This window comes from Lygodium microphyllum, chromosome 9 (genome assembly GCF_053477565.2).
Source record: "Lygodium microphyllum isolate KBCC chromosome 9, Lygodium_microphyllum_v1.1.10, whole genome shotgun sequence".
Lineage (NCBI taxonomy): Eukaryota > Viridiplantae > Streptophyta > Polypodiopsida > Schizaeales > Lygodiaceae > Lygodium > Lygodium microphyllum.
In genome coordinates this window covers 144889937-144910165 of record NC_141143.1, presented here as the reverse complement: position 1 = coordinate 144910165, position 20229 = coordinate 144889937, and positions in this window count along the sequence as shown.

Sequence of the window (20229 nt, the reverse complement as noted above, 5' to 3'; positions counted from 1 at the left end):
ACTTCGTACTCGTCTTCTTTGACGATACCTTAGTCTACTCCAAATAGGAAGAAGATCATGAACCCTAGCTTTGCATTGTCCTTGAGATGATGAGGGTACACAATCTTTATGCCAAAAAGAAGAAGTGTGCATTTTTCAAGCGACAGATTGAATATCTGGGATTCATTGTATCAATGGAAGGAATCGCAGTGGATCGGCCAAGATCAGAGACGTGCTGGAGTGGCCCACACCTACAACTGTTAAAGAAATACATAGTTTTCTTGGATTGGCAGGATGGTACAGGGTCTTTATAAAAAACTATGCCCTGATTACAGCACCTTTGACTGATCTACTGAAGAAGCAAACATCGATTGTATGGTCAACTACTGAACAATCTAGCTTTGACAAACTAAAGCAAAGTTTGGTATCAGCACCTATCTTGAAACGTTCGGACCTTAGTAAGGAGTTTAAGGTGATAATTGATGCTATCACACTTTCCTTAGGATGTGTGCTTATGCAAGAAGGTCATCTTGTAGCATAATCTTCAAGGAAACTGAAGAGCCGTGAGAGGAATTATGCTACCGATGATCTAGAGTTGTTAGCTGTCATCCATGCTCTCAAGCTTTGTAGACACTACTTGCTGGGTAACAAGTTTACCCTAGTGACGGATCATAAAAGTCTCAAATGGATCTTTACCCAAAATGAGCTCAACATGAGGCAACATTGATGGATTGAAGTGCTGGAGGAGTATGATTTTGAAATCAAATATCGGCCTGGAAAGGAGAATGTAGTTGCCCATGCACTCAGTCGCAAGGCATTTTTGAATTCTCTAATCCTGCAAGATCCATCAACAGCTAGTTCTCTAGCCACAAAAGTATCCATGCTAAACAACCCAGTTCTTGAGCTAGCTAGAGAAGAGGCATGCCATGACCCAACCTATCAGAAGATGCTAAGGGAGATCCCTATCAAGGATCAGGACCCAAAGCTATAGGCAAAGTATCTAGAATTCTCTATCAATAGTGGATTTGTCTACTATAGAACCAGATTATGTATACCAGCAAGCCAGTTTTTCAAGCAGAAAATACTTTGGAAGCTCATGACTCCCCTTTTTTAGGACATCCTGGCTATGCCAAGACCCTCAATGCAATTAGAAAGAGCTATTATTGGGAAAGGCTTAAAGGTGATGTTCTCAAATATGTCACTGAATTTTTGTGTTGTCAATGTGTTAAGGCCAAACATGTCAAAATGCCATGGAAATTGCAACCACTTGACATTCCCCAAATGAAATGGAAATTCATTAGTATGGATTTTATTGTTGGAGTACCGCAAGTTCAGGGAGGATACAACTCCATTATGATTGTGGTTGATATGCTCACCAAGGTTGCACATCTTATTCTTGTTAAGACAAACTATAAAGCCTCGAACATTGCAAGGTTATTTATCAAGGAGATATTCAAACTGCATGGGTTACCCAGAAGAATCATTAGTGATCATGACTCTCTCCTCACTTCACATTTTTAGAGGGCTATCTTCGAAGCCATTGGGACTTAACTATGTTTCAGTACAGTTACCATCCCCAAACCGATGGTCAAACGGAGCGAGTCAACCAAGTCATTGAAGATATGCTGAGGGCACATTGTTGCCAAGAACCCAAAAAGTGGATTCAATATTTGCCACTAGTGGAGTTTGCCTACAATGCTTCTTACCAACAAAGCATTCAGATGACCCCTTTTCAAGCAGTGTATGGGCATGATTGTCAAAGTCCTTTAAACTTTTCGGATCCAACTTTGAGGGTTGAAGCCTCAAAGCAGATGTTGGAAGATATGGATGACCAAATCAAGTCAATAAGGTAGGATATCCAAGCCGCCAAGGACAGACAAACGGCTTACACACATCTGAAACGTCAAGATGGATCCTTCGCTAAAGGAGATATGGTCTTCATTCGTGTACGTCAAAAGAAGAGTTCCCTATCCTTGGGTGAATGCAAGAAGCTAAGTCCAAGGTATTGTGGAGCCTACAAGATTCTCAAGTGGTTAGGGCCTAATGCTTATAGATTGCAACTCCCTGAGAACCTAAATGTTCATAATATATTCCATATCAGTCTATTGAAGAAGTATGTGCCTAAACCTAGATACATACTTGATTATCAACAAGTTGTAATGCCTAGCCAAGGAGTTCTTGAGCTATGGCCTGACAGGATCTTAGATGTTAGGGGAGGCATTTGAGATCCAAAACCTTGAGAGAATACCTCATCCAGTGGAAAGATTATCCCAAAGAGGATGCCACTTGGATGGATGAAAGTACTCTCAACCAACAATACCCCTAGTTCCTCTCGAGATGAGGACATCTCGATTCCTCTAAGGGGAAGAGAATGTAATATTTCCACATGAAATATTAATGAATTTTGACCACTACACACCCCACGCAAGAGCAGCCTAAAATAATCTCCCCGCGACTAGAAGAACCTTGGGCTAAATGCTCCATCCTCACACGTTAATAAACTCCACCCGCATGGTGCATAAGAGGCCGCGGCTTGAAAACCGCAAGCCCGCATAAGAACACCTCTTCTAGAGGGAAAAATGGATAATGGTTAGAATTTTGGCAAAAAAATTTATTAATTGTCCCCTCCTCTCAGCCGATGCATGGCAGGGGGAGAGGAAGTGTGAGAGGAATGGTGTAGTGGTGGAGTGCATGGGGGAAGGGAGGAGGCATGCAAGCCATCCATGCGGTGGCTATCTCTCCACCCCCCCCTTAGCCTATATAAACTCCCCCTTGGAGCTTGGTGAGAGGGGAGGGAGTGTCGTGTAGACAGAGGAGAGAGGAGACAGTCGACATCCGCCAGGCTGCTATACTGCCGCCATATCTTCCACGGGCTGCTACTGTGCCAGATCGCCGACTCCACTTGCACTTTGCTTGCATTTCCAAAGCTGCAATCCTAAACGCATATTGCATAGATTAAAAAGATGAAATTGTTTAAATGCATCCTTGTCTTTCTTACAAGAAAGAACAAGCACTTAATGCATTTAGGCAATGATTCCCTGGATGTGATTTGCAGGAAATAATCGTCGACGTCCATAAAAATGTTATCCAAGTAATTGCATTATATGGAAGAGATTTATGTACCATGCATATTGCATACGATGTTAATTGCATCCTAGATTTGTTAAGTGTCGAAGGAAAAATTAAAATCATTAAATCGAAGTTGTTTTAGAAAACAATGCATTTCATATTAAATCATGAATTCAATGCATCGGACAAAGGGTTTATAGGTATAGTTCTTGATGCAATTCAATGTAGGCTTTTATATAAGTTAGTCATGAATTGTCAATCATTATAGATTAGGCAAGGAAAAGAGATGGTCATTTTACGTTTTATAGTTGCATAGAAGGAAAAAGTCAATGAATCGCGTATTTGCACGTAATGTGATGTCTTGCAACTATTTACACCTTTTAGGACAAATATTAGCGTCTCTAAGAAAGGATCGTTTCTTGTCGCAAGACAAGTAGACCGATTTAGCTAAATTAGTTGTAATGACGTAACCCACATGGGATTCTTAAAAGCATAAACAATTAGTACAACAAACACCTCAAAGTGCTAGGTGTTAGCTATATATAGTCTATCTATATATCGCGCCCCAGGTCCCCTCTATATATTCCTATCATGTGTGCTCAGCTGACACACTTCTAGGGTTCTACTTATAGTGTCTCATATCTCTCTTCTCTCCTCTCTTCCTTTCATCTCTCATCTTCCTCACAATTTCCAACATGCTATCAGAGAGAGGTTCTACAACATCACAAAGATAAGTCTTCTTTATTGTTTTATTTCTTTGCTCATTAACAGACCTCTGTTTCATGACATTTTGTCAATTTCATTGATGGGTTGTGCCACTTTCGATCATGGTAATTGTTTTCAAGCTAAGGTAATAGTTTTTCATCTTTTGTTATAAGTTATGAAGCTTGAGTTATGATTTTTTTTTTTGAAGCCCGTCATGGTATTAGGTTTGAGTTATGCTTCATGCAGCTAGTGTTGCATATCACTTATCAAGCTACTAAAAGGCTTTCTCTACAGGACTACATCATCATCTGTTCAGTCGCCTGTTCCGATCTTGATAGTGATTACCTTAGGTTTTTCAACTATTCGATCATCTGGTTAGTCTTGATGACCATAAATATAGATCTCTGAGGTATGGCATCTGCTTTACCTGAGATCTAAGGATGGATTTTCTAGATGAGTTTTACTGAAAACCACAGCAGATGCGACGGATGGTTTCATAACATAACTCGTCACTGTCAACTGTGGAAGCCAAACCAACTGGACATCATTAACTTTGTCTCTCTTCATCCTGTGTAAGGTTGATTTTCTCATAGCCTAGAAATCTTGATACCAAGGCCAACCAGAAGTTGTTGCTGAAGCCAAACAGCGTGTTGAACACAACTCAGTAATCACGACAGGCTTATGACCATATATGTCAGCCACCATACCCCAAGGTGCTAAAGTGAGAAACCGCCCAAGCATTAGTGCTGACCCTAATGAACATAAATAACTAGCATATGAACCTATGCTTGTATCAAATCTCGTGATGCCGAAATCCTGACCATGAAATAAACGAATGGGAAAAGCGAAGAAATAGGCAGTGCGTTGCATAGAACCATGAAGGCCACAAAGGTGAGCTCTCATTTAGGGACTCCATTGGAGGCGAGCTTTCTGCGCTCGAGGGAGCAGCTAGGGCAACCTTCCACGTATAACCAATCCTTCTCTTCCTTCTCGACCTGCTCCTCTTTTTTCTGCAATAGAGGCTCCTGATGGTCTGCACTTGTGCTATATGTCCCCATGGATGATTGATAGAATTGCAGAAACCTAGAATTGTACCCAATATAGCGCTTTCATCCCACTATTACTCAACAGCTTGCCCGTTCTTTTCTCTTAGAGTACCAGTTGCCTGTCTTTCCTCTCCAATTAGTGTTTCATGATAAAGCATGCACGCTATTCTTGGATACAATGCGAAGCCTAGTGCCATCGCCTTCTGATTCTCTAGAACATGCTATTCCTATTCCTCGATACTGACATTCATAAGGATACTCCTTGTCAGACAATAATGTTATTATATCCAGGTTATTGTTAATTAGCTTCAGTATCAATAGCATCCGCATTACTAAGAGAACCAACAATAGCAATGACATGTCTTATGTTATGGATTTTTTGTCATGTCATTGTTTCATAAGTTTCATAGCTTATATTTCATATTTTTCATGTGGCTTCTTTTCCCGTAATAAATTTTTCATGTGGCTTCTTTTCATGTAAATGAATATTTTTTCTACTATGATGATCTTGCAAATTAATCCATCCATGTGCTTTTGGATGTTGATATTTCCATATATTCAATCAAGGTTTTATTCAATGCTTTGGGATGTTGATATTGCATTATTCAATTGCTTCATGCTGCTCATCCTCGTCCATTATTCAATCAATGTAAAATTCAATTCTTTCAAATGTCGATATATAAATTTATTCAATCAACGTTATTCAATTACTATTTCATTCAATGCTTTGGGTGTTGATATTGCCATGCTTCATGATGATCATCCTCATTCGTTATTCCATTGATGAGTGTCTATATTCTAGCTGATGATACATTGTTTCGTTTATATTCTTTCCAGTTGATGAGGGTCTATATTCTAGCTAATGACACATTATTTCATTTATATTCTTTCCAGCTGATGAGCGTCTATATTCCAGCTGATGACAAATTTTTTTATTTTTATTCTGTTGATGGGGCCCCACATGTGTTATGTTGTCTATAGAGCAGCATCGCGAACCATCTCTATAGACCTTGTGTTGTTCTAATGTTATTGTAACGTTTTTCTTTAAGTTTTGATGTGACAGATATACTACTTGCATCCCAAGTTCAGTTGAAGGAATTTCTTGGAGATTTTATCTTTTGCAGTGATGTCTCTTATACTTATTTTACATGTTGTATATTTAGGAGTGATAAATCTCTTTTGATGCCTCTGAATAGGCTGTTGTAATTCAGGAGTGATGTAGCTTCTTCTCTGTTGATGTTGTAATTCATGAGTGATATAGCTCCTTTCATGCCTATGAATAGGCTCTTGTACGTTCAACTTTGTAATATGTTAGCTATATATAGTCTGTCTATATATAGTGCCCCAAGTCCCCTCTATATATTCCTATCATGTGTGCTCAGCTGACACACTTCTGGGGTTCCACGTCTCGTGTCTCATATCTCTCTTCTCTCCTCTCTTCCTTTCATCTCTCGTCTTCCTCACAGTTTCCAACACTAGGTAGGGTTTAGTACGTTAAAATTTTTGCTAGTATTGCACTTGGGACGCCAAGTCAAGACTTTCAAACCTAAAGGTCCTACCCACATTCAGGAAATGTTAGGGTTAGTCAGTCGTCCATACAATAACGATCTAGGGTTTTACCCTAGGGCAAATTGGCCAAATACTAGACTTCCATTTTGAATTAGAAACCCTAGGGGCAAACGTTATCAACCTAGCAAGGTTAGGGTCGGGTCGGGTCAAGAGGACATCCCAAACCCTACATCTTGACCAAATGTATTTCTTGACCAAGGAATGTCATTTGATGGAAGAAATGATCCCACAAGTTAGGTGCGACACTTGCCTCGTACAACAAGTTGCAATGTCACATGGCTTTGTGTTTAAGTCACAAGATAGATTTGCCACTCTTTAGAAAAGGGATTGGTAGGATCTAAGTACAAGTTAATTTGCAAGAGGATGAGTAGTCATCCTGCTACATCACCTTCTGTGAGGCTGAGTTGCCAAATTAGGGTAACTATGAATTGCCTAGCAAGAAATTGCAAATCAAGTTAGAGCGACAAAGTCGCCAGGATCTACTGTCTCAGTAAAGGTACCTAAGGTGTTTGCTAATTTGGGTTAATAGGGTATAAACCCTAACCCAAGGATAAAAGGGTAAACAAGCAATGAAACCCTTGGGATCTTGCCAAGTCGCAATTGATCCCGGATCGAATGCTGGATGCATTCGGAGATAAGGAGTATACCTTAGCAGTTGGCCAAACAAACGACCACTGGATTGATTGTGTTTGTACAATTAGGAGCACTGTGTGTACTTCTTTTCTCAATGAACTAAAGATGGAAAGATAATTAATGCTTTAGGTTGAAGGCCTGGAGGGAGAGGGAGCATCACTTACCCCGGACTGTCTGCCTGACCCTATCCAAGGGAATTGTTAGCTGTGCCGGGTACATGGACTGAACCTGCCGAGAGAGGTCTCTTCATTGGTGCTACTTGGAGCAGGAGGACGCTTAGGTACCAAGGGGCTCTGACCATAAATCCCTTGCCTTTAGGTCCTGCACAAGAGGCTGACATGACTCAGGATTGGATCTCGAGGCCCGCATACTAGTCTACAGGTGGAAATTTAGATTAGTAATCCCTGAGGATTATGGATTGCCTTTGGGTGGATTATGGATTAGCCTTTGGGTGGATTATGGATTGCCTTCGGGCACATTATGGATTAGCCTTCGGGAAGATTATGGATTAGCCTTCGGGCTGGATTATATGGTTTATTCCAAAGACTGATAAATAAGATCAATTGTTGAAAAGGAACTTGTTTGAGATTGTTTTTCTATGTCAGTGCTTAAGTTACGTGAAGGAACTGGTGATTAATTGGCTAACTAAGGAAGCTATTTTTGCTTGTCAAACTAAATGTGGTAGATAGTTAGACAACTAAAGCAACCTTAAGGAAAGTGCAATGGATGTGGCCATGGGTCCGTCCTATGAATGGGTGGTCTCGGTTGGCCGTGAAATTTTCTCGAAGGAAATTGACAGCAAGGAACGATGACCTAGAGTCTAGGATACTAGAGTCCGATTTATGCTATTGTAGGGGAATGGAATGGGACTATGCCTTACAGGCAGAGAGGTCGAGCTCTGCATCCCTCTCATTTCCCATTCTCCTTGAACCAAGTGCAGCATAAATCCGCTTCGACCTTGACGTTTTTGCATAAAGTAGTTCGGCCTGGGATTCGACGTTAGCCACCGTTCTAGGAACTTGATTACTAGGAAAGCACTGATTCAGGTCGGTCCTAAGTGGGAACGGCTGGAATGCTTCTGCTTCGTGGCAGACTCAGGAGGACCTAGATCGCAAACCCTGTGATATTCCATGGGAGTGTCGGGCAGCGGTCTCTAAACTCTCTTCCTGATGGGCTGCTAAGACGTGTCCTGCAAGTGAATAGGCGGGCACATTACACAGATAGCCAACATCTCAAAAGAGCCTCTAGAAAGCTTGTTAGAATAGTTACTCCCATGCTAGACACCATCGATGTCCTAAGAAGCAACAATGTCAATGTAGCTCCTCCATTAGGGGCTCCTCCCACAGGTACATAGGTATCTCCTATGCTATCGTAGCAACTTGCAAGGAATCAAAGGCCTCACCCTTGTGTGTTGATCACTTGACCCTCATAAAGAGAGAGAGAGAGAGAGAGAGAGAGAGAATGTTGCAATTTTTTGTTCATTAACATTGAAATATTGTCCTATGTTAACATCAAGTGTGATACATAAAATGCAACATACTCACATGAATTCTCAAAGTTTTATCATATAAGAAACCTATGTGGTGATACCCTATTGAAAGGTAAGCAAAGATTGTTGCAATGGAGGAATGCTTTTTGATTGGTGCTTCTCAAGTGTAAATTTATTTCACTTAATTTTATATAGTCAACTTAATTTCCCACTTAATGTTCTTGGTTGATTAGTGCTTCTCAAATATATATTTGCCATAGTTGATTCATGAAGTCAAGTGCATATTCTTAGGGATGATTTGTGAGGATAGTCATTGCTATGGTCAATAGCTTAAGGCTTGAGTCTTCTTTGACATTATGTGGCCTTCCAAAATACTACAACTATTGAATGGTCTTCATGTTCTTAGGGATGATTTGTGAGTTTAGTCGTTTCTATGATCAATAGCTTGAGGCTTGAATCTTTTTTGAAATTATGTAGCCTTCCAAATGCTAAAACTATTGAATGTTCTTCTTGGAGCTTTGAGAAAATTTTGGATAATAATAAGCTACCACATGTGGGAAGTTGTTTTCTTATCCCACGCTTCATAATTGTTGAATCTTCTTTGTCTTATCTTCGAGGCACATCTAGCCTATATGTGAAACTTGAGTATTCATGGTTGTAGCATCAATCAGTTGCTACTATAGCATCTATTAAGTCAACCTACCAAGCCATTTTTCCATGGATGCATGATAAAACAACAAAAATGATCCATCTCCTCCATGGGACCATCCATCCTCTTTTCTATCCCATTTTGAACCACCACATTTCCTATTAATCTATCATCATCCTTCAACATCCATAGCATTCTAATATTAGAATCCACCATTGATAGTCACTCCAAATATGCACTAATATCTCCAACACTAAGTCAACCTTCAGCCATGTTGTCCTTTGGGATGAGCTCATTGTTGCACAAAGCCCTTCAGGGTCTTTATGAAGTGCTCCAAGAAGAACATCTATCAGGTGTTGTATCATGAGAATGCTCATGGGCAAGTACTTCTTAAAGAGACAAAATTTTTCCATTGGTCCCCACCTTACAAATTCAATAAAGGATGACTTGATCTCCTTTTGTGACATCCATTGCATTAAATTTGAGAACTCATCAATCATCAAATGTACCTCTAGACTAAGACACCTTGCAATAGCAATCAATAGTATGAAGTGTTAGAAATTTAAAGCATTAAAAACATCAACTCAATAAAAAATAGTAGAATACTGATTGTACATGCTATTTAGGACCAACATGGCATATGTTGTGCAAATCATAGAATTTTAGTCCTACTAGTAGTCGATCATTGAGAGCGGAGTTTTGAGCTTTGGATGTGCCTAAAATTTGCCAAAAAATCCATAATTTAGGGAAAAAATATTCAATATCGAAGGCAGCGGCTCCAGCTAGGACGATTTTAAGCACCAAGTGAAATACAACTCTTAAAAGGCACCCGAGCGACACTTGTGGATTTTTGATAATTTTTCAGATTTCCGTGCGGGTTGTCAGGAGTTTCTAGTCAATGCGAGATGTAAAGCCGGACATGCAAAAATTTACAGCATTCGAATTGGAGTCCGGATGGGAAAATGGCCACAAAATGGTCAAGATATGAAAAGGTGGACACTTGGGAGGCCAAAATTGGGCATGCCTTTTTTGTTTGGAGCCCCCTCTAAAATTTTATGCACCTTATGAAGCAAAAAACGTGGAGAGAGAATGGAGGAAGAAGGCGCATCATCTTCACGTGGAAATTTGCGCCCTCTCTGATGATGGGGCAGATGGCAGGTTATAAACAACCCATCCAACTAATCATGGCCCCGATATTCTCCTTTCTTGTCGGTCTTATCGCCTATCTTCACCCGTGAAATGGCTGTGGGAATGAGAAGAATCAGATCTAGTCTTTCTCTCTCCTCCCTCTCTCTCCCCTAAGGGACTGTTCTTGTGTGGAAGAAGACAATGAAGAATGGTGGAGGAAAGCTTGTCCGGATGAGACCGGATTGCTTTCGGATGGATGAAGACTTGAAGAGTGCTATTCTTGAAGATGTTGAGTATTAAATGCATGCTGGAAATCAGTCCCGTAATCAAGAACAAGAAACTGAGACCAGAAAATAAGCAGTAATGCTATTTTTATAAAGAAAAATGATCTTTTTATGCTATTTGCTTTAGGAAATCTTGTTCATATGGGATGAAAGTTCATTATGACATTGTTTGCCATGATTTTCAATTGTTTGCAACCTGAAAATCAGAAAATGTAAGGCTACATGGCCAGAATTAGTGTCAAAATACATGAAAAACGCGTGTGTTAAGGGTAAAATTGGGGGTTTTGCTATATAAATGAGAAATAGAATATGCCACACCAACTAAATCTGAGTTTTTGCTGTCAATGAACCTAAGGGCCACATCCCATAATCAATTTTCATTTACAGTCATTATTTGTTAAAGAAAAATGGGAAAAAATGCCAAAAAATGAAAAAAATAGGTTTAAAATTAGGGAAAAATGAAAAACAGGCTGAGAAAAATTAGGAAAAATTATATCTACACTTGTGCAATGTATAACAATGGCAAAGCATGAGGTTGGCCTTGGTTTATCCCCATTTCTATGCTTTGTGTGTATTTATCATGTTTTTAAAAGGGAGAAATGCATAGAAACCCTATCTAACCGATCAATGATACAAAATGCTAAGAGTTGGATGAAGAGGGGCTGAAACGCTGAAAGATAAAGAAAAGATTTGATTTATGCATTGCACTTGGCATATAGGAAATGGTTTAAATAAAGAGGATGGCAGCATGAGCATATGGCTCAATGCCTCCTTTCAACGCAGCGCGCGCTAGTAAAATTCATGGAAAGAATGCTTTATGCACCATTCATGATTCTGATCTTTCTTTTTTCTGAGCACATAGTCATACACGATTCGCATTAAGCATAATAATTAAAAGGTATCAGAAAAACCTCCTGGATGTATGGCACCTGTCTTCCTTAGGTTGTGACCAACGATGAGCGTGAGAGGATGTCCTAAGCTATAGGTTAGTCGTTGCGTCCTAAGGGAAAAGTGTAGTGATACATCCTCGAACGTAAAATATTGGTACCTTGAGAGGAGTTTATGTTAAATTGTGTTATATGATTAGCAACGCATCAAGGGGCTAATCCCTGCGATGTAGGAGAGCTGCAATGGGGCTCCGACTATTAGTCAATGGAGTGCCTCCTATGTGTGTGTGATGAGGCATGAAATAAATACATGATCGCATAAAAAGAAATTGGTAAAATCATGATAAGATATCACTAATACATAGAAAATGTCTATATAAATCAGGCGACTAAAAAATAAAGGTGTGTGAGCTCCAAGGATCCAAGGGCGAGCTACAAATCCTCGTCCCCCGAAAGCTCGTCCCGCCGCAAAGGAGCATCGAACGGATTCTATAGAAAAAGAAACAACACATCAATCCACCATACAATAATGCATTCAAATATCTCATGGTAACTACGGACAAGAAATATGAGTGACTTACAGGGCCGCTGCATCTATACAATCGGTCGATCAATGCATTGAGACCGTGCCTCTCTACATATTGAGTCTCAAGGCCTTGCGAATCGCAATTTGTAATGGAGTGCTGTAAAGAAAACAAAATGCTAACTGTTAGAAACATGATTGTCAGTACAAAGAATATTTCAAAAAACCAAACAAGCAAAACAAAAGAGAAACTTACAAAGTCCTCCAAATATGTCTTATGGCCGCCACTCCCAAGATTATGGACCACTCCGGCCTCGAGTCGTGCCCTCGCCACCTCCCGCTGCTGACTCCAACGTCCTGGCGAATCTGTAGCCTTCTCCCTCAGTTGGCACCAGTCGTCTACATCTAACCACTCGGGCTTTGCAGCCCCACTCTTGATTGCCTTGTGTGTGTCGGATCGTCTATGTGACATGTATGCACGCATGTAATCCATCATCTAGCCCGTAGATAATCTATCTAATGCGGCTGGCACTGGAAACTCCTCGTGCAAGGATGCTACTATGTAGTCCTTGCTCCCCTCTGGTATGTTCTTCTAATGATCCAGGACGTTGTGTCGAAAAACTTGTTGGCACAACTCTCTCATGCGAGCCATCACCCTCCTCCCCTCATCATTCATGATGATGGCTCCTGACCTACTATCAACCAGATATCCATAACCCCTAGGAGTCTGCCTAAGATGGGTCCTCTCCCATCTCCCTCCACGCTCCTGGGCATATCCAGGAGACCCCTCTACATTCGATGTACCGACGGGGGTAACCTCTCTCGGACTGGAGTAGACGTCCCCACAGGTGTGACAAATCCTGGAGGTGACGCAGCTCCAGTTGAAGGACGAGACGGAGACACCACATTCGTGTCTCCACAGCAACATCCCCCTGATCTCGATGCAGTCCCTCCCTCTGGCCCAAGTAGTGAGCATCGAGATCGTCTGCTCAAAGCTGAAACATCTGATTGCGCTGAAATAGATCTGACAGAGCACCCTGACAAAGAACGAGACAGCTCCTGGTTTGCCATCTCTCTGAATCTCACGAGCTGGTTTGGAGACATGTGTGCCATCATGTCCTGAAACTCCTCATCGCTCATCCCTCGACTCATCCTGAAATTGTCACCTGCACAGATAAAAAATGGTGTTAGAATAATCAATTTAAACTATACAAAGCACAATAATATAAATAATTTTTAAAAAATCCCTCTTAAAATGCATATCTTATGTACCTTTATAAGAGATCTAAACAACGAATTCAATAATATAATTCTCCAAGAACCAAGTATCCTATGGTCTCATGTTAATCTCCTGACAGAACTCTGCATACACTGGAAGGTTGATAGACATGTCACCACAAAAGAATGAGTCTGCCTCGTTCTCAAAAAATTCTTGGACTCCTATATTTCCATCATTGTTAGCCGATACGGGCTCCAAGCTTGCGGCGGCCTCTACCCCTTGTAATATCAACCTCTCTATTTGCATATTATCTTCATCTATGCCGGGAACATCACTTTGATCATATACTCTAGCACTTCGAGGAGTTGAAGGTATAACATACCACCATCGAGGTTGTCGGGGGTTTGGATAGAAGATTACCTGTTCACAAACACGTACAAAGCGAGTTCAAACCATTGTGACATAAACCATGTCGTATTACAACTAGCAAGAAAATGACTTTATGCACCTGTTCACAATGGGCTGGCAACACAAAGGTGTCGCGCAAATCCGTCCATTTTTTTTCAAAATCTATTTCGAGAAATCCAGATGAACCTCGTCGAACTGTTGCTCCAGCTTCTCCAAGTACCACTTTGAACCACTGCACATCGAATAGTATCATGGAGAAGATATGGTAATCCACCGTAATAATACTTTGCAAGTTCCCAAAATACTCCATCTCATCCACAACTGTGTTCGGATCCATTGCTCATCGCCGGCTCTCTTTCTCAAACCTTGCCATGACACCACAGTCCATTGTGGAACGCATTTTGTCAATACGCTCCACGCGAAAATGTCATCCGCGTGACCACGCTGCACTATATATTTTGTACTATACATTGAAACACTCAAATTAGATGTCGCATATAAAATTTAGATACGACATATTCTAAACCCCTCATCATCTTTGGACTACATCCCCTTGAGAATTCCCACCCGACCTCTGTCCCTTCGCTGGATGCTGCGGTTAAGACTCCATGCAACCATCGTGTTGACATAAACCGCAGTATCTCCTCCATGCCTTCAGGATATCGAATCGGTCGATGACGTGTACTGCATCAGAATTCAGCTCGCGCTTCCTCTCGATCTTGCCTTGCAATCTGGTACTTGGCGAGCCACGTCTCCATGGAGGCATGGTGCAACATACAAAAGCGATTCACCTTCTCTTCCATTGAGGCATCCATTCTTTTTTCTACCCCATTTCCAACCACCACATCTCCAGTCATTCTATCATCGTCCTTCAGCGTCCATAGCATTTCATTGTCTTGTTCCACCGTTGGTAGCCATTGTGAGATATGCACTAACGCCTCTAACACCAACCAACCTTCAGCCATGCTACCTTCTGGCCGAGCTCGTTATCGCACAAAGCCTTTCAAGGTTTTCATGAAGCGCTCCAAGAAGAACATCCATCGCGTATGGATAGGTCCAGCAATTTCCACTTCGTCCACAAGATGCACAAGAAGGTGGACTTGTATCGTGAGCATGCTAGTGGGCAGGTATTTCTCAAAGAGACTGACCGTCTCCACTGCTCCCTCCCTTGCAGATTCAATAGAGGATGTCTTAATCTCTTTCTGTGAGATCCATGGCACCAAAGTCGACAACTTGTAAATGGCCCCACAAATTTCTGGAGTAAGGCATCCTGCGATCGCGATCGGTAGGACAAACTACCACAAATGAGAAAGCATTATGAATAAAGGCCACTTTTCAAATTGCAAAATTCCCACGCTAATTACAATCCATTCTGTTCACAAACCTAACATATCTTATACCAATCATGGGATTTCAGCCCTGACAATTGGTCATCTTTAGAAAATGCGGACCTGAGAGAACGTATCATACCCGTCGGAGTGTGGATAGACTTGATTACTTACTTCACAATGCGCTCTTCTTTGGTGGACAAAACCCAAGGAGTGCAAGGAAGTTGCACTCCACCATCAGAACTCGACTACGGCCAAAGTGCCTCCATCTTACCTACCTCCTTCAAATCCATTCGTGACCCTATAGTGTCTCTCTTTTCTGTGATGTGGTCCCATAGCAAGCTGCCCATATTCTTGAAAATATGCATGGGATTCAACAAGTGGTTGACCTGTAAGTGGGTCCAATATGGCAACTCGTAGAAAACAGAGAACCGTTGCATTCCATTTGGATGTGATTCCGGGTTTACCATTTTCAGCTTCTACCAGCTTGCGGTGTTCATACCTGTTGGAGATTGTCCAAGAAAACCTTCCCTGAGTTCATGATCCTCCGATAAGAAAGCGGCGTGTTCTTGATATACCATCTTCTTCATGGTTCATGACCTTTGGGAGTCTAACTGCGGCCCACACAATGGACATGCATGATAACTTGAGGTAACCAGACCTATAAGGCGAGCCACGACCTAGTGAATACTTGATTGAATGAGATAAAATATAGATATTACCAGTGAGAACGGAGGTCTGCTCACCTGAGCACTCTCCCAATCCTAGAAAGTCATGCATTGTCCACATGAGAATGACTCGAATGTTGGCTGACCACCGACCATTGCACCTGCTCATATCTTGCACAGTGACCCCCTCCTCCCACAAAATCTTAAGCTCATCGACTAATGGACGAAGATACACATCCATATTTTTTACTTTGTAGCGGCCTCCGAAGAGCAAGCTAAGGATGAGATGTCCTTTCTTCGTAGAAAGCCATGGAGGGATGTTGTAGTTGACAAGCACTATAGGCCACACACTGTAAGAAGTTGAGCGCAGACCGAATGGGTTCACACCATCCATTGCGAGACTGAGCCGAAGATTCTTTGGCTCTCGCGCAAAGCCTAGGAAGGTAGAGTCAATATGGCTCCATGCGCGTGAATCTGCTGATATTCGTTGAACTCCATCCGTGGATCTATTCTGCACATGCCACGTTGTCAAGCTTGCCATGCCAGATGTGCGAAACATGTGGTTTATGCGGGGGATGAGAGGAAAGTGTCTGAGAAATTTTTGAGGGATGGCTTGCCCTTGCAAGTCCTGTCGATACCTGTGAGCACCACACTTTGGACATGTCTCCATAGTCTCGTATTCATCTCGAAACAGTATACAGTCGTTGATACATGCATGGATGTTATTGTAGTCCATGCCAAGCTTCCGTAAAACATGTCGTGCATCATCACGAGACTTAGGCATGGTATTTACAGGTGGTAATATTTGATATTTCAATAACCTGAAAAAAATCATAAAACACCTTGAAAAAGTACAAATGTTTGTAATAATAGTGTGAAAGAAAAAATCAATGAAGCCTATGTGCAAGGTACTTGAATAACTCGGTCACACTTGTATCGCTCCACCCGTATTTTTCTTGCACACTTAAGAGTGCAAGCAGTATCTTCAACCGAGATACTCGGCACCCATCATATAATGGTATGGATACTTCCTCTCTAAATGGGTCAGATGTCTCGACATCCATGGAAATCAATGCATTGATCATTGCCTCCATCTCAGGCTCCAAGATTGTAGGTAGGTCGGGAAGGTTATCTATCTCCTCTGGCATTGATGGTATAGATGGGCCTTGCGAGTGGTAGATTGGCTCTTGAAATCCATCCATCGCACGTCCACGAGCTCTTCTAATTGGCCGCTAAGGGTGCACTCCCCCTTGGGTTGAGACATCACCCCCCTGGATAGAAAATTTGCCAACAAGACCGAGCCATTATTGTATATCCCATTTTCAATTAGCTTGCAAATACAATGCATGATTAATATTAACTTCAAATTACCATTTGCTGAAAATCCACAATCGCCTGATCAATGATCTCAGATTGAAACTTGCAAAATCGTCGTACGTGTTCTATAGACAATCAGCGTTTTTGTCTAATTGCCAACTTGCATTGAGAGCAAGGACATGGGACACGCTGATTAAGATACGCCTCGCGATCTTGAACAATAAGACCTTCTTCGTTTTCCATCTTATCTACATTACAACAAACAAGGCTCAAATGGATAGCTTTATGGAGATGTATGTCAAGTTGCAAGTTGACCATAAATCTTGCATTGTACATAGTAGTTGAGAGATTTATTGATGTTATATCTCGGTCCTATATCATGCTCAAGGATTTGTTTGTCGCGGTACATAATTATTTGTTATTGTAAAAAACTGCACTAGAGGGCTTTGAGAATAAGTAATCCATTTATGAGCATCATTGACGATCTCTTAGTCTAATAATAAATCAGTCTCAACAAAAAGCATCTTAGAAATGTGGTTTTTTTGTCCTGGGATCGCGTATTAAAATTAATGCCATCTATGAAATTTATAAACTATAGTAATAAAATTTGTTTCAATTAATTCTACTCATAGTCATAAAACCTGAGAGAAAATATCCTATACTCAATTTAAGGGATTCTTATTCTATAACAATACTTTTGGGTTCATTTTGATGAAGTACCGTAATGACCATTAGCTAGGGTATCATTTTCTTTTAGTCCTTCCATTGACTAGTTGGCATGATTTCTAATTTGTTATGCCTGTAAAGTTAATACAAAAACAATGAATTATGCATATCACAATTAGATCCCCTACTTGGACATTATGAAGGACATGACCAATTTTAAGCCATCTTAAAGAGTCACCAATGTACATGGCCCATGGCAAAGCACATTGCATACCATTATCGATAAGTCTATTATCGTGCATCTTAAATCATGTAATTAGACTTTATAAACGGTATGACTAATTTTTAGCCCCCTTAAGGAGTCGATGTAATGGTACCCATAAAAAAACTAAAGTGGATACCATTACCATAATCATGGATATGCTATCATTCCAATATATGTTATCTTTCTCTTTCTCTCCCTCTCCCTCCCTCTCCCTCCCTCTCTTTCTCTTTCTCTCGCATTTCCTCTCCCTCTCACAATATATCTTAACACTCTCCAAAAGCAAAAGGGAGAGGGAGAGAGAGAATGCACTCTCCCTCCCTCTCCCTCCCTCTCCCTCTCCCTCTCTTTCTCTTCTTCTCTCTCATTTCCTCTCCTAAACAAGCAAAAAAGAAAGTGATTTAAACCTTTAATAAGCAAAAGGGACAGGGAGAGAGAGAATGCACTCTCCCTCCCTCTCCCTCTCGCTCTCTTTCTCTTTCTCTCCCTCTCTCATTTCCTTCCCCTCGCTCTCTTTCTCTCCCTCTCTCTCCCTCTCTCATTTCCTTCCCCTCGCTCTCTTTCTCTCCCTCTCTCTCCCTCTCCCTCTCTTTTTCTCTCATTTCCTCTCTTAAACAAGCAAAAAAGAAAGTGATTTAAATATTAAACAAGCAAAAGGGAGAGGGAGAGAGAGAATGCACTCTCCCTCCCTCTCCCTCTCCCTCTCCCTCTCTTTCTCTTTCTCTCCCTCTCTCATTTCCTCCCCCTCCCTCTCCCTCTCCCTCTCCCTCTCTTTCTCTTTATCTCCCTCTCCCTCTCTTTCTCTCTTTCTCTCACATTTCCTCTTCTAAACAAGCAAAAAAGAAAGTGATTTAAACCTTAAACAAGCAAAAGGGAGAGGGAGAGAGAGAATGCACTCTCCCTCCCTCTCCCTCTCCCTCTCTTTCTCTCCCTCTCTCTCCCTCTCCCTCTCTTTCTTTCTCATTTCCTCTCCTAAACAAGCAAAAGAGAAAGTGATTTAAACCTTAAACAAGCAAAAGAAAGAGAGAGGGAGACTCACCAATGAGATATGGTGAGTGTGGGGCAGCTCCTCTTTGCGATGAAGGCTCCTCCTCTCCTTCGCAAACAACGGCGGTGGTGGCAAGTCTTCTTCCTCTCCTTCTCTCACGATGGTTGCTCTCTCTCTTGCTCTCGCTCTCAAAATACACAAGCCGCAAACGCGAAATGAAACAGCGCTCGGTTTCGGCCTGCTTTTTTCCCTGTGGAGCGTCGCTATTTGCGACGCAAATAGCGACGTCAATAGTGACGTCACTAGCCATCGTCACTAATCGGCGTCACTACTAGCTCAAATCCTTGTAGTGAATAATGCACTCACCATAAAGGCTCAGAGAAGGGTTCGATGACTCCTCTTTGTCCTCCATACACTTCCTCCTCTTCTTCGCAAACGACGGCAGCGGCAGTGAGAAGCTTTCCTTCTCCCTCTTTCTCTCCCTCTTCCTCTCCAATGCAAGATGTCCGCTCTCTCTTTGGCTCTCCCTTTTGCTCTCTCTTTCATGTATGCACGCAAAATAATGCGCTTGGGTTTCGGCCCGGGTTTTTTTCGTCTGAATACCGTCGCTATTAGCGTCGCAAATAGCAATGCCGCTATTTTGCATCACAAAGCGCCGTCGCTATACCTCCATATCCTTGTAGTGAATGGCCACACTACATATATGATTGCTGGGCAAAACAATATAATAAAGAACATGGTATTACAAATAAAAAACCATGTTTATCTAGAGATTATTCTCCTTGTGACTATTACAAAAAGAGTGATCATCCAACCAATCTATGTTTCAAGTGGCATTTTGATTCAAATCATAATAGAGCATATATTTCTACACATGAAAACATTACTAAAGAAGCAAATTGTGTGAATTATTCTATCTCTCTCAAAAGGATACTTCATATTTGTTATAGATCTCTTTTCATTATTGATTTCGGTGCTACTATGGGAAATATGACATATTAGACCTAATGGTTACATAATTGTCATTCTATTTCTATTAAGAAATTGGTTTATCTTGCTGATGACACAACCTGCCAAGTGAAAGGTATAAGTGATTTATATCTTGGTACTCTTTCTTCAACAAGAATTCCATAGGGAGTTTTACACTTCCCAGATCTACAAAGGAATCTTGTTTCAATTGCAAGACTTGTAGATCTTGGTCTCTTTCTCGTTTTTAACCATAACAAGTATCGAATTGAGAAAGATAGCTAAACTATAGTTGTTGCTCCTCAAAATGGTAATCTTTTTTAGTTGTCTTTAAATAAAGATGTTGCAAATGTTGTTATGGCTCTTGGTGATCTTAACAACAAAATATGGCATCATCACTTTGTTCACTTTGATTTTTCGAAGCTTGTTAATATTTATCGACGTGA